The sequence below is a fragment of the Lepidochelys olivacea genome, assembly GCF_965140295.1.
Source record: "Lepidochelys olivacea isolate rLepOli2 genome assembly, chromosome: 10".
Classification (NCBI taxonomy): Eukaryota; Metazoa; Chordata; order Testudines; family Cheloniidae; genus Lepidochelys; species Lepidochelys olivacea.
In genome coordinates this window covers 37,005,826-37,022,409 of record NC_140420.1, presented here as the reverse complement: position 1 = coordinate 37,022,409, position 16,584 = coordinate 37,005,826, and the positions used below count along the sequence as shown (strand labels likewise).

General features: G+C 43.8%; 1 protein-coding gene across 1 annotated transcript in view; it reads right to left on the bottom strand.

The window, feature by feature from the left end:
* The window catches only part of LOC311527309 (ankyrin repeat and fibronectin type-III domain-containing protein 1-like), a 433,614-nt gene that overhangs the window by 176,898 nt on the left and 240,132 nt on the right, over positions 1–16,584 (bottom strand). The window lies entirely within an intron of this gene.

The window sequence follows — 16,584 nt, the reverse complement described above, 5'->3', positions numbered from 1 at the left end:
GACCACTGCAGTATTCAAGATGTGGGCGTACCAGGGATTTATATAAGGGCAATAAGATATTCTCCATCTTATTCTCTGTCCCTTTTTTAATGATTCCTAACATCCTATTTGCTTTTTTGACTGCCGCTTCACACTGTGTGGCTGTCTTCAGAGAACTATCCACGATGACTCCAAGATCTTTCTCCTGATGAGTTGTAGCTAAATTCGCCCCCCATCACATTGTATGTATAATTGGGGTTATTTTTTCCAATGTGCATTACTTTACATTTATCCACATTAAATTTCATTTGCCATTTTGTAGCCCAATCACTTAGTTTTATGAGATCTTTTTGAAGTTCTTCACAGTCTGCTTTGGTCTTAACTATCTTGAGCAGTTTAGTATCATCTGCAAACTTTGCCACCTCACTGTTTACCCCTTTCTCCAGATCATTTAAGAAGCTCTCTAGGTCAAGAAACTTGTAAACTCTGCTAGCAACCCCAGTGGAGCTTGTAAGCTCTATGGGCTCAATAGCATGCAGTGTGATTCTCATACACACACACCTTTTTCCCATTTCAAGTTGTCTTTTTTTTAATCTAGGAAATTAAATACATGAAATTATTAATGCAACATGAAGGTTGCACATCTGAAATATAATAAGCAAGGAAATGGTACTAATGAAGGTTCATCAGTAAAATTTACGAGAGTCGTCTTACACACATTCCATTTTCTCCATTAATCCTACAAACTACTAAAGTAAGTATATACACGTTGGGAAAGTTATGCATGTGCTTAGGTGTTTGCACAGTCAGGCTTATATGTATACTTTAATATCTTACTAGTTGTGTTATAAAATGTTAACCATAAAAGCATAGGGGATGTGCAATATGGCTAAGTTAGCATTGCTGTTGGAACCTGAAATTTTGTTTTCCCTGACTTTCAGTGATTTCACCTGCGACACCTTAATGTTGCATTAACACACGGCTTGGCATTTCACACATACATTTTTTTATCTCTGCGCATATTGACCCATACATGTTTATCTTGGTTCCAAGGTAAAGATACATATTTCGTCACTGAAGAAAGGTGGCAGGGGAGGGGAGAAAAGAAAAGAATGGCAGAAAGAAGGCTTACAGCAGTGCAGTCAGCTTTCAACTCCAAGGGCCTGTCATTAATTACACCCTGTCCTATGGTGTATACTTTAAACTCTGCATTACACAATCCCTGTCCCCTTGTTGTGTGTCATTCATTCTGACAACAAGTCTGCTCACCAACCTATCTAATTACAGTGCGGGGAGGAAAATTACTGGGATCCTTCCCTTCTGGATGCTCCTCTCAATCAGCTGCATGCTCCTGAGTGGCAGATGATCCAGTGCAGCAGCTCCGGCTCCCCATTTCTTGGGGAGCCATGGGGAAGAGGAGCTCCCTCTTCAGGGAGGTGGCAGGGAGTGTCAGGGAAGCAGGCCTCCATGAAGTTAACGCAGATCCAAAGGTCAGGCAATTTGAACCATCCTCCCAAGGTAGCAGATTTCCCCTCCATCCTTTGGCCTCAAACCTGCATGTGCAGCCTCGGGAGTGGACTAGCTTTGAGACTGACCTATTAAGGGACATTTGGAAGTAGCCTACCTGTGCACATTAAGGAGCATACACTGCCCTGGCTCAACAAACAGTTCAAACCTATTTCCCCAAATCATGCTGACTTTCTGTACGATTTAGGCTCTTGTCCCTTCCCTGCTCTCTCTGCACATTCTCTACCTTCAGGGCACGTCACGCTCAGAAAAACCATAGCGGTGGACATCAGGTCAAAGGGTCTACTACGCCAGTGAGTCTGTCTGGCCCAGCTTAGACTAAACAATAGCAGAGCCTATAATTACCACTGTCACATGGAGGCCCATATCCCCACCCCATGGCCAAATACTGGGTTGCGATTTGGTGCTAGTCAGCCACTCTGAGGGAAAGACTATTCTATTCTACATAAATCTTTATATCGCGCTCATCACTGTAGCACCTGAGCATCTCCAAGTAGCACATTAAGCAACATGACTACACATCTGCCATGTGTCTGTTCTCTCATTGGGTGCAGTCATTATGCTATATAAATACACATGTATTATACACACACAGAGAGACAAACCCATCACTATATGTTTATGTTAGAGAAGGCAGGTAAAAGAAAATGCCTCTTGCATTTGGAGCAGAAGATGGTGAGGTTTGGTATGGTCCTTAGTTCCTGCCACAGTATGGGGCTGTCCTCTAAGAGCAGAGGCCAGACTACACCCACTCAAGACAGCTTCTCCACTGCCTCAGCTCTGCAATGGCAAATGCCAGGCCTAGTGCCACAGTGCGAGCCCCTTTTAAAATGGTAAAATTAGCAAAGGTAATACAAAGTCAATTCTCCAACTCATTCAGGAAAAGTGAGCATGCCTCTGTGTGTGTGTGTGTGTTGTGACAGGGTCAGGCCAGATAGCTACAGGAGAGTGACAGAAGGTAGATATATTAGGCCCAGATTAAGCAGGTCCCCTTTCCCTCAGTAAGATAATGGGCTGTTCCAGAACAATTAGGAAGTTGCTGGAACCAATTAAGGCAGGTTAATTAGGACACCTGGAGCCAATCAAGAAGCTACCAGAATCAATTAGAACAGGCAGGCTAAATCAGGGCACCTGGTTTTAAAAAGGACCTCACTTCAGTTAGTGAGGCGCGTGCGAGGAGCTGGGAACAAGAGGTGTGCAAGAAGCTGAGAGTGAGTAGGTGTACTGCTGGAGGACTGAGAAGTAGAAGCGTTATCAGACATCAGGAGGAATATCCTGCGGTGAAGATAAAGAAGGTGTTGGGAGGAGGCCATGAGGAAGTAGCCCAGGAAGTTGTAGCTGTCACACAGCTATTACAGGAGACACTTTCGACAGCTGCAGTCCACAGGGCCCTGGGCTGGAACCCAGAGTACAGGGCGGGCCCGGGTTCCCTCCATCTCCCACAACTCCCTATTTGATATAAGAGGAGTTGATCTGGACTGTGGGTCCCACCAGAGAGGAAGATCTCTGGCCTGTCCCCCAGCCCATTAGCTGGGCCAGCAGAGACTGCGGGGATTGTTCTCCTCCCTTTTCCCATGCTGGCCAATGGTGAGGTTAGCTGAGTGAATGGCAGGTTTGTGCCACTAACAAAAGGAGCCAAACTGAGGACTGCCATGAACCTCTGAGGCGAACAAATCCGCCAGTAAGTGCAGAAGCCACCAAGGCAGAGGAGGAACTTTATCACAGTGTGTGTGTGTGCATGCACGTCCCCAACACCACCATAGGCGACAATCCTCAGAGAACACACAAGTCTCCAAAGCTCATTCTGCTCTAGGAGATTAGAGCATGAGGTTCAAGGTGTAGCATGATATATTTCTGGCCATGGCATTTCAGAGTTATCTGCAAAAGACTCTGTGCATAAGCTGTGGGCCAGGTCAACTAGCTTTCACTGCACGGGAGAAGAACGCATCTCCCTCTGTGATATAAAGGAGGCACAGTCATCATTCCCCAGTGCCTGACTGCTGTACATAGTGGTTGGGGGAGTCAGAGACTTTGCCCTGGGGAGTTGGGCTCCCCCTCGGGATCAGTTTAGCCATCTGAGGTTGTGGAGTAAAGCTGCACTGCAGAATATTATAGGCATAGTGCCAGTATTTGAATCACTGACCTTCCTACTTCTGTAACACAAGAGTAAAGGACAGAGGATGTCAGATTCCTCTTTGAACAATGATCTGACCACACTGGTGAGTGTCTTGCCCACACATACTAATAGAGCTCTGGCTGTGGGTTTCACTGGAAGCATGGAGCCATTTATAGGCCCAACATAATCTGGCCTTCTTATGGCACCATGGCCTGAAATACCACAAGATGATCACTTCTCACATAATGGCCCTATAAGGGGCTCCCTGACGTTATACAAAGTCTGTGTAAAATGTAAATACAAACAAACATCCCTCTTTGGAACCGAAAACTAGCCAGAAGACCATATGCATATCCCTCACAGTACGACACAGACTATTTTGATGTGTTCTTCACTTACTGAGATATTGCAGCAAGACGACCAAAGCTTATCTTCAAACACAGTTAATTGAATTCTGTGCTTAAATCTTTAAAATAAAAGAATTTCTGCTAGATGGGCTCCTACAAGACAGCGCTTTAGAGAGTGTATTTGGAAATTCATGTCTTACCCCTGGCTTAAAGAACTGACTCAGAAAAGTGATAGTAAAAATGGGCCCCATAAACTCACTATTTTCCACATCTAATTTACTCTGTTAGTAACAAGGCAAGAGACGATGTTTCTGACTGCTTTCAGCTCAGTTTGGGATCAGAAAACTAATCTGTGTTCTTCCTGCCACTTTCAGCATGGCCAGTGATAAAGTTTATGTAATCGCAATTTAACTGATCTGCCAAGGACGCATGAAACAAAAGAGAATCCAATTCATCCGTCAATCACTGCATCAGCTTTGTAGTGTGCTAACAGGAGTAAGCACTTGTTTTGGTCAATAAAGTGAGCATGTGTGATGCTGACTCAGGGGCAGCAGAAACAGTGGGTAAGAAGGTGCTATTTATACAGTCACTTTATGGATTTTACTCACCTTTCAACAAAGAAACCTGCTCATGGCTTGCACCTTAACATTCCATTCTAAGCAGCATTTTTGACATGCAGTCGCTTCGTAAAAATAGCTCTTTTAGGCCTCAAATTTCTCATGTTTAGTCTCAGGCCAAAACTGAGTCTCTTTAAAACAGGGTCTGAAGTAAATCAGCCAAAGCATTTTGGAGTTATAGGGCTCTCAAAAATTAATATGTTGCAGACTTCTAGGAGTAGAATCTAACATATTTCATTCAATCAAAAAGCCACAAGCCTTTTATGAACTCCCAATGCACATATTATTTATTATAATTATTATTTACTTGTATTACTGTGGTATCTACAAGTTCCTCCCTCCCCCTGGAGATCAGGGCCCCGTGGCAGGCGCTGTACATGAGAAATAGCACACAAACCAGTTCTAAAGTGAAAAAAATTGTCTAAAAATAAAAAAAGTATTAAAAGTGTCATTGCCAAGTGGTGGACGGTGATGCCTCAACGCGGTAGCAACTGGGGAGTAAAATCCTGATCTCACTGAGGTCAGTGGTACAACTGCCATTGACTTCAATGGAACCTGGATTTCACCCTGTGTACATCAGTAAGTCTGTGGAGGAAAACTTGAAATTGCATCCGTAGATATTTCCTTACTGCCTTCAAAGAGTTCACAGTAACAGGCTATTATCTGCTTAGTCACACATTTTTAACAAATATAAACAATTATTTAAATCTAACAAGAAAAGTCCCACAGCAAACACTTTGTGAATGTATTGTTATGGGTGAGGTTTTAAATATGTAAAGTCAGAATTAAGTTTCTCATACTTTGCTAGAAAAGTCCCTTGTAGCTATTCTGAGGCTTAAGGAATTCTGAATTATTCCAGACTCTGGAAGACTTAAATTTATAGGGAACTGAAAGGAGAGAAATCTTATTAAATATAAAGTACACTACACCTCCCCAGCGGGGTCTGAGCACCTCTCACAACATGGGATGGAGATGTGTCGATTGTGCCGAATGTGAAGTCACTGCTATTCTCCTCCCCTTCCAAGATTAGCAACACCAAAGATATTCCATTCTGTCATTCCAACCAATACCACTGCACACACTGATTTTAACTGTTGCTAAATCATCAGGGACACCTGTCTGGATTGAAAGTAAACAGGACAAAATCATGCATTTAGTCACTGAACAAGAGAATGTCTTATTAGACTAGCTATTATATGGGCTCCAACCACCATTAAATATTTAGGCATCAAACTGTACAAAGGAAGCACAAGACATACTAGAGAATAATTGGAGTACATTATAAAAAGTCTAGAGGGGAAAACAGATTTTTGGAACATGTTCTCAATTTCATTAATTGGGAGGACAGCCTTGAAAAAAATATTCCTCCCCAAATCATAATCCATTCTTCAGAGTGGATCATATGAAATGAGTTATACAAAAGAATAAATTGTATTTGGAATGGCAAGAACCCCAGAATAAAGCTAGAAACTCTGATGTTCCCATATAAAGATAGGAGACAGCTATCTGTTCCAAATTTTCAAGTTTTCTACTGCGCCAATACAAATTCACTGCATACCAAAATGGTCATATAAAAAGGACTCCACCCATTAATCTTAGAACAAGCAATAATCCCCCAAACTATCAATTTAATGTATGGGGACACAAAATGAGTCAAGAATGTACTTACAATACTAGCAACTCATTAACTACAGGGCAAAAAGCACTAGAGAGAATACAGCGGCATCTCATCCGATGAAGTGAGCTGTAACTCACAAAAGCTTACGCTCAAATAAATTTGTTAGTCTCTAAGGTGCCACAAGTACTCCTTTTCTTTTTACTATCATGATAAAGATCAGATTTTAAAAGAAGATTTCCACACACACAACTACCTAGATTATGGAAATGGAAATAATTTTTTTTAAAAATATGTCCATTGTTATTTATACTGTTTATTTTTGCATTTCTCAGCTGGAAGGACGAAAAGAGCTTTCACTCCCTTTCATTTCTGTTTACAGTAATTTTTCTAGTCACTTTCACAGTCAGGTTCTCATGAACTAGCACAATATGGGGAAATTTAAATATTACTATTGATTAAATGTTGTGTATTCACAAAACCTGCACAGAATTTACATATTAGGCCAAATTTGACCTGACTGCATATTTTGAATCCAGAAATGACCATACGGGATAACCCCGACCTCAGCAAGAAGTTTGTTGAGTGGGTGGTAGAAATAATGGAATAGCATATAGTGCATTTTCGTACAAAGTGTCAAACCTCCTGCATATACAGGCAGGTGATTCCCCTTTACTACAAATGAGGTAGGAGATGGATTATATCCAGTTATACAGACCTCTGCAGATATGGCACTTCAAAATAAATGGGACCCTATTAAACCATTTCTATTCCAATAAAGACCCTTGTTGCTGCACATAAGGTAAGTGAAACTAGCCACCACAACTGTGGTGAGGAGCAGACGACAGGACATATGGAGAAGGGGAAACACCCAATTGCTAGGTCTTATTGTGGCACTGCTTGCACAGGAGTGCCAGTGAACAAAGTGGTTCTGAAATTCTCTGATGAGCTGGTCTCTCAAACACACTGAATAATTAAAAATACAGATTCAGCGAGGATCTTTCAGCTATTCCCTCAGATTTAGAAATCATGGGCAAGTACAGCTGTATGGCATATTTACAGTGTCTGGTATGTTCCTGCTCCAACACCACTCTCACTCATGCAGCCTTCTGTCTCTCAGTCAATCACCTCTGTGCCTTCCGCCACATGGCCCCATATGCATGGCACGACCTCCCTGAGCTCATTTGCAAAGCCCCTACTGTGTCTGTGTTTAAGTCCCACTTCTGCCCTGTTGCCATGTACATTGTATTATGTTGCCTGCAGCAAATCTTGTTGATTTATATAGAAATCCTTTTTGTTGTTCTCCTTCTCTGTCCTTTGCCTGCCTGTTCATCCTTACAATGTGAGCTCCAAGGGGCAGACACTCTCCCTCCTTGTATGCCTGGAAAGCACCTGGCACATTGTGGGCACTACTGAAAATAAACAACTTAGTTTGATGGATAGGATCTTCAACCAGTCAGCAAACAGAGCTGGAATACAGACCTGCTCAAACAATCAGAACTGATATGCAGGGTAAACTAGGTCAAGTGGCTAAAGGTCTCCATTCAAGCTAGACACTGACTAATCCACTATACATCTCTTTTAACATACCAGTTTTGTTACTCAAGTGACACTTAACTTTTCAAACCAGAAAAAGCCAAGATGTTGTTCCAAGTGTAAAACTACTGCTAGGTATATTTTTTTCACCCTTTGCTGTGAATGCCCAAGAGTTCATAATTTCAGGGAGGATGAGACTGAAATTCTTTCATGTAAAATGAAGGACAACAAATTCAACTTCTTGTGCTAGTCACAGCAGTAGGCAGTTCATGTTTGTGCAGCATTTGGCAGCTCTGAAGTGCTACCTAAGCCCTACCGGTTGTTATTGCAACACATCAAGCTGTTGCGGCTGGCAAAAAGGATAGATGAGTTTGCATGAGGGGAGCTTCCACATTCCATATACTTCTGGATTAAAGGCAACATTTTCAAGTTCAACCAAAGAAAACTATATTGAAGAAAAGGATAAATATGGATGCATTTGTAAGGGTTTCTTTGAAGCTGACAAGTACTATGACCCTAATAAAGAAGGAATGCCAGGTTTTGACTGACATGCACACTCCTATGTGAGATGGAAAACATAAGGCTCTCTGAAGTATTTACACCTCACCCGGGTGGTATAGCCATACAGAGCTCCTGTGTGCCTGCTATGCCCTCAAGAAATGGTCTCCACAACAATGCCGTCAGGCTGAGACATGCCAGAGGCAGTATGGCTGACTCATAGGGTTCCAAAATCCTGAGTCAGGCCCCAGGAAATCATGAGACTGGTTTAAAAATCAAGATGGGATTTTATTAAAAATAATAAACTTGTGCATACTCTGCATTTGCCTTGTGGATTTTTTGTTTGTTTAAGCCTTTAGGGAGTCAAGTTTTCAAACTTTTCTCTGTAACCAGGAGGGCCAGACACTCATGTTTTTATTTTTATGAAGCAAACAATCTCACATTATCACATGACTCCAGGAGCTAGGGCTTTAAGAAAAACATTAAATATCACAAGACATATAATACAATTGCAAGAGTTGGCAAAACTGCTAAGGAGAGGCCATGGGAATCTAAGTTTCCTGAAAACCTGTGACCCCAGCACCACATGCAACTGGCACATGGGGCAGTGGCTACTACTTCTGCCCATAAGTCTTGGTTTGGGAAGGAGATTTCATCTGACATAAAGCCAAATTACTCTTTTCTATTCAGGTTCATATGCTGTGCCTATTGCTGTGGTATCTGGCTCCATTCAAGCAGAATGGGTAGTATTCTGAGCGCTTTGACCTTGAAAATGCTATGATACAGAACTGACAAAGTTTAATTATTGTGCACAAATGAATTTAAACTCTTTGTCCCTACTTTTAGTTTAGCTTTAGTCAAGCTTTCTTATTAAAAAAATTCAAATTCATGAATTTATGTCATGATGTCAAAAGTATAAATATTCCAATAGATTACTGGATGACATTAATCGATAATAGCAAACCCTTACAGAGTGCTTTTCATCAGTAGATCTCAAAGCACTTTACAAAGAAGGTCAGTATCATCCACATTTTACAGACGGGGAAACTGAGGCACAGACTGGGAAGTGACTTGCCTAAGGTCAGCCAGCAGCAGAGATGGGACAAGAACATCCCACTCCAGTGCTCTATCCACCTTTTTATTCATCTTGCTTCATTTAACATACACCTACCTTTTCATGTAGGAGCAGAGAGCTGGATTTAGTTTATAAAGAACGCAAGCTGTAAAATCACTCTCAATGCTCACAGATTTTAGTTTCTCTAAAAAGAATCAGATGGACATCCTTTGTGAATCGTGTATTCAGGATTCTTTACACCCCCAAGAGATTGGTTGTGGCAAAGGAAAACAAGACCAATGCATGTGAGGACAAAAATCAATAGATAAATGTTTTTGTCAAATGAGTAGCTGTGACTGCCCTCTTCCACTGCATGCCACTGGAGACTTAACAAGAAGAAACAATGGGTGAAATCCAGATTCTACTGAAGTCAATCGCAAGACTCCTATTGACATCAGGGGAGTCATGGTTTCACCCAAGGACCTCAGTTTATATTCACTATCTGCATGCAAGTGCAATAATAAAAAGACTCCTACATCCATACAGCGCCTTGCTTGACAAGCGACACATACTGAAGCACTCTGCTGACCCACAGCTGCCGCTGGGCTGGAAGATGGCACACACTGTACACGAACTCCATATGCATTCTGTGTTGCTTATGTTTTCAGGGCTCTGCAGAACTCCACCCCCAACCTCCACATCTTCCCTCCTCTCGCACACACCATGTCCCCCACCCTGCACTCCCTTGACACTGCTCCCTTTGTCTCCTTCACCTGCTTCCAACTTCATCTCTGCCCATAGCTCCGAGCAGCCTCCGAACTAACGCTGGCTATGAAACAAACAGGAGCAATCATTTATTCTGTGGACATATTTTTTCCGGAGGAATGGAGTATAGTTGCGTATATAAGACAAAGCCCCTAATATTGGGATGTCTGGTCACCCTAATGAGATCCTAAGTGCTGCGGAACCCATGTGCTGGCCCTCTGCACTGGGTGAATTTCAATTTTTAGTCATGGCCCACTTGTGTGTGTGGACATATAATAGCACAGAGACCTATGCATAATAGCAGTTTATTTACCACACCACATCCCTATTACTGGAGGGCTGGTTTCTTTGTTGGCATAGAGGAATAGGATTTTAATGCTCTTTTAGGGTCTGATCCAAAGCCCATTGAAATCAATGGAAAGACTCCCATTGACTTTGGATGAGAGCCATAGTGCAAATAAAGAGGAAAGAAATAACTATTACTTTTGGAATAAAATGTCCAGCACTAGTGTTATGTCTAATGACAGAATCCGTGGACAAGTTCTGATCATAGAGCAAGATGAGATGTCAGTGTTGGGAGAGGAGGGGGTTATCAGATGGAAATCACTCTCCACATTGTCTGTAGCATTCCACCTCCACAATTTTTCTAATGTTGATAACTGATCTAAACCAAATTTCTCTGAACTTGTCCCAACTGAGCTTATCCTCACTGAGGTCTATGTCCAGAGGAAGTTAGACATTGTGAAAAGAAGCCATTTTTGCCTTATCTAAGGAATTTTTTTAAGCATCTGAAAAAATACAATCGTGACTATGTTAAAACAAAAGAAAACAAAAGGTATCTGGGGGAGTTGTAATGGCAGGTGGTGAGCATGCTCCTCTCTAGACCTGTTTGACAGGTGAAGGCTGCTCTGTGACTGCAATCGTGAGCTGATGTGCATGAGGCATGGGTCCACGGTCGTGCCCACACCCTTTAGACACATGCCTTCTGGGGCTGGAGCACTGGCCAGCTTCCTTGCTTGGGCTCCAGGAGCATAGCCATCCAGATCATGCTGCTTCCTCTTTGGCTGCACTAAGCTGGGGGAGAGGCAACCAGCCCCTCTTCCCCCTTCTAGTTAACTCACATAGGACAGCCACAATTTGGTCCTTAGCTGAGAGTAGCCTGTAAACAAGCTGACTTATGTGTATCTGCACTGCTGCGGCCTGATACCATGGGAACCAGGGAGCAGTATCCAGCCTGTCTGACTCATGAAAAACCTTTCCCACCCCAGCCTCTGCTTGAACCAAAACTGATCAGAAGAAAGACTTATAGAAAGCAATGAAAAGGCGGTGGAAGACACACCTAAACCCCTCCTGACAAGGGTGACAAGATTAAGGCAACTCCCCTAGCCTCATCTGCATCAAAGAGGGGACAGGGAGACATCTCCATTAGCATACAGAATGGAGAACAGAGATTCCAAGGCAAGAACCACACTGAACTCTGGGACCAGAAAAGCAGGGAAGCACTGCATGATGGGGATCTCTGCTCCAGATGTTAATGAGCCTATGCCTCCACACACCCAGCTCAGCAGTTATCAGACCAATTTTAGTAATGAATCCTTGATTGACATCCAAAATTCTGAAGCTGCCTAATTGCATTGTGAGCGCCCTCTAGGAATGATCAGCTCCCATGACTAGCCTGAACAAAACAACTTTGGTATTCTCCCTTGTTTGCACACCAACAAATCTAGTGTTCTCCCTTGAACCATTGTTGTTTCTCTACAAAAAACCCTACCTATGTTCAAGTAAGTGTTCTGATGCATGGATCCAAACTCTGCATCAGTTCCACTAGGATTGCATCTTCTCCTGACTGATTGTGCTGGGGGCTCTGCCTGTCTCCAGCACTCAGGACTCTGAGCTACCACCATCACCTGGGAACCCCGACCAGTTCAAGCTTCGTGGAGTGGTGAGACCCCATTTCTCTCTCTTTCTCTCTGTTTTCTTTTCTGCCTCAGGTATAACTTTTTAACCCTGACTTGTTTGATCAGGTATAGTTTTCTATATATGACTTTTGTAATCTTTTATAATGTAACTGCTATGTTTGTTTAGGCTCTCCTATTATTCAATAAATAACTTTTAAGGTTAAGCTGGTTTCTTCCCTCCCTCTCTCTCTGAACTTTACTCTTTTGTGTTTCTGGCTTCCCCATTTACTCTGCAGCAAGGCTTCTCTTACCTAAGCTAAAGATCCCTGTAGCGCCCAAAAATACTGAGGGGTTTGCTCATCAAGTGGGTTACTACCAGAACAACTGTAATGTGAAAGTGGAGATAGGGACGTGCTGAACCTGTGACATACGAGGGTGGCAGCTTGGAAGTGCTGCTCGACCCAGACCGCTGAGTCCAGAGGCACATAAGGGTGGCAGCCTGGAAGTGCTGTTTGACCCAGCCTGTACAGGCTTACTCTGTTCAGGTGCGGTACCTGGGGCACATAAGGGTGGCAGCTTGGAAGTGCTGCTTGGCCCAGCCTATTGAGCCCAGGGGCATATAAGAGGTCAGCTTGAGAATGCTGATTGACCCGGTCCACTCAGACTTGCTCTGTTAGTGTGTGTGTATGTGTGTGTGTGTTCATCTGATTCTGGGGCTGGAAGAACCCAGCCCTGGGGAACCTAAGTCCTGCAGGATAGCTCCATTGGGAGGGGACTTGCGGAAGGGAAAAATAGAGCTCCATATGAACACACAAGTGACACAAGCAGTACATTGATAGAATTATAGAACCCCACCCCTCAGAAGAGTAGCCCTAATAAATGAGCATACCCCAAAGTAACAGGCAAATCTGGTAATAGGCCTACAGGGCAGGATACCAGATCTGCTCAACAGTTGTCAGGTTCCAGCTCCTGGAACTGCCCCACTACATTGCTGCAGCTCAGAGTCTGAATGTCACCTGTTCTATTCCCCCCTGGGCTGCCACTCTGCAGTGACAGTCATGGGAGCTGTGCTCATTCCAGTGGGCTGGGCATCTCTTTGAAACCACAGAGATGGAGAAGCAGGTTTTTCTCTGCTGCCAAAACAGAGACCTGGTGTCAAAGCCGCTGGCAGGCTGGCTCCCTCGGGATTGTCCGTGTTCAGTTCTAACGGAGCGCACACATTCATTAGGAGTGTTAGATGGCAGGGCTAGGTTGTTTCTTTTATAAATCAGCCTTTTGTCTTCAGTTTTCAGAATGGAACGGGTTTCTCTGAAAACTACATTGAGCTGCAAATTTTGTGCTGAGCACCAAGGCAGGTAATGTGCTGCACTTCACATCAATCAATTCCGACAGCAGGAACAAAAACTACTTTCTACCACACTCCTTCCTGCTGCCACCACAGCCAGCTCTGGGTCATCTTTGCTCAACTGCACCTGCTATTTCAATGTGTAGACAACACACACAAGACAGGAAAGAAAGAATCCAGACTCCTTGGGAAATGGGATGGCTCACGAGATGGGCAATCAGATTGAGAACCTTTTGCCTATACTCCAGTCCAGGTTAGTAGTAAATGAAAGCCAGTGACACCGACCTGTCTGCCAGGGGTGCTGCCAGGCTGAGTTCATTCATGTCTGTGATGCACTATGAGATCCCCACATGCGAGGCACTACAGAAATGTACAGTATTCCCACCTGCCAGCTGGTCACCAGGGACTGGCTCTTTAAAAGCATCAGGCCCAGTTTAAACCGAGACTGATGAGCCAAGGATCAGGTGATTATAAAAGCTGCTGGTGCTAGCGGTGAGTGAAAGCTACAGCAAGCAGGATGGCTCCTGTGGGAGGCCCTGGATCAGGGTGACTCTCAGGCAAGCAGCTGGTAGAGTGGGAACCTGTAGGGAATAGACAGGCCCCAGGTAGCGGGAAGGGATGAGTGATGTCTCTACTAGTTTTCGGTGGAAGTAAGCAAGTGGAAGCACTGAGAAAAGGGCCTGAACCAGATGCAGGATGTGGTGTTAATCACTCCTGGGCTGGGGAGACAGGCTAGCAGCTGACAGAGCCTTTACTGGCCTACATGAAACATGTTGGTGGTCTCAGTCCCATTCCTGGCTGCCATGGATCCACATAACCAACCAGCCTTCTTGTGGACAATCTAAGCAGGAGGCCAAGGATTAAATGGACGATGGAGACAGCTTCATCCAACACCTCCAGGTGCCCCTTACATGCCAAGGCTGAAAGCATGGAGCAGCTGTGCCTAAAGATTGCATTGCCATTGCCTATACTTGTATCTATTCAGTGAACAGAGAACTTAATTCATTTTCCAGAGCTCTCAGATCTGGGATCTGCAAGATCTGGGATCTGACACTCAATTAACTTTTAATGTGGGCCCCTGAACATAACTGAGAACAAACATTTTACTTCTTGCAACTTTTCAGTGTAGCACGCCCAGGCAGGGAAGCAGCCAGGAGCCCCCTTCCAGAGCATTCAGAACATTCTGCTGTCAGGAGAAGAATGAAGATGTTACTGATAACTCCAGGGAAGGTGTCCAGCTGTCTCCTTCTTCCAGCAGGGCCAGCCACCTTGGTTTAACAAATAAGCCCCAGCACAGCCTTAACACAGTTAGACGTGTATGCCTGCGGAGCAGAGGAGCATTCGCTGAAAGGAAAGGCTCACGCCTAGCAGTTAGAGCATGGGAGTGGGCCTATGGACTGCAGAGTTCCATTCCTGTTTCTGCCTTTGCCACATCATGTGACCTTGCTCACTTATTATTTATTCATATTACATTCACACCTAGAACCAAGATCTGGAACCGAAAGAGCATAAATCTAACTACACAGAGTGTGTGTGTATCATTACCTGCATTGTACAATGGGGAATCGAGGCACAGAGATAAAGTGACTTGACCCAAGATCACCCAGGAAGTCAGCAGCAGAGCCAGGAATTGACCCCAGGCCATTTGGTCTGGCTATTCAGCATACCCCTGTGCCAATGAGTCTCAGAACCTGGATCTACAGACTCTGGCTTGTGCTACGGTCCTAAAAGTAGTTGTGTAGGTGCTTGGGCTGGAGCCTGAGCTCTGGAACCCACCCCCATCCCCAGGCTTCAATGTCCAAATGTCCACATGGCTCTTTTTAGCACCATAGCGCAAGTCATAGAATCATAGAATCTCAGGGGACTTCAGGAGGTCATCTAGTCCAACCCCCTGCTCAAAGCAGGACCAACCCCAACGAAATGATCCCAGCCAGGGCTTTGTCCCGCAAGCTGGACCAGGCTCTGGGACTGGCTGCCATGAGATTTTTGGTTTTGGTTGTTTGTTTTTTTGCCATGTAGACATGCCCTTAGTCCCAATCTAGAGCCTCAGCCACAAGACCATCCCTACACTCAAATCATTAACATGCTGCTGTCTCAGTTTACCCATCTGTTACATGAGGGCATAATACTACCGACATCATAAGTGTGCTGTGAGGCTAGTTAATGTCTGCAAACTCCCCCAATACTGGAGAACCTCTAGATCCAAAAAGCTATTTAAATATACAGTATTGTTATAGGCAGTGCTGGTAGCACCTTCTAAGATTAAAATTGCCTGACACCTCCCATTACAAAGACGCTGTTTTCAATTACTTATAACTTTAATTGTTTGGGCCAAAATTTTCCATACTGGGTGTCTGCCTCAGACTGTATTGTGTTAGAAAAATTCAGCTGAAATGGTTCAGTTGTTTCCAAGAATGAGACTCGAGAAAAACATTGTTTTGCCCATGTTAAAAAATGTGTTAGACCATTTCTTTGAGACGCTCTAGCACCCCTGTTTGGACCAAGGACTTGAAATCTGCCAGGGGTGGGGGAGTGGGAAGAGGGGTTGTGTTGGTGCCAAGGAGCTGTGTTTTCAATATATAAAGTGCTCTGTAATGCTACAGAGTCTGAAAACTCACACCCCGGGTGTCTCCAATTGGGCATGCAAAACCACTGGACACTTGACCTCTCTCTCTCTCTCTGCATCTGGATAACAGCACCCCCTTGCCTCGGAGGGGTTCGTGAAAACACAGAACATTTGTGAAGAACTCAGATGCTATAATGATGAGTGTCATAGCAGAGCCCACGAAGAAATTAGTAATTCTGTACTCAGAGAAGGTTTGAATAGTGTGCAGGAAATAAGGCTTTGGGCCACGCACTGACCAATGAAGAGAAAACAAAATACTAAATAGCTGTTCATTCAGTGAACACTGACCATCCTGTGCACTGAATGAAGCAGGAATCCTGTGAAAAAACAGTGTGTGATCATATAATTAAAATCTACTATAATGTATACGCACAAGGGTCCCAATTAAGATTGCACAGGCAACATGAATTCTGGCATTTCTTATTTTTTAAGTGCTTAACTTTGCAACCTTAATAATGTTCTTTTCATGTAGTTTTGTGTGTGTGTGAAAATAGTTACAAATTCACATACCATCTCCCCCTTTTCTTCCTATCCTATCCACTTCCTTGAGAAACCTAATCAACATATAGCACAGGGAATTCCTGCCAATATTCTTGACAGCAACTGGCAGAAAACTGGGCCCAGATGCCTATGATAAACCTGGATTCAACCTCTCCCCTGC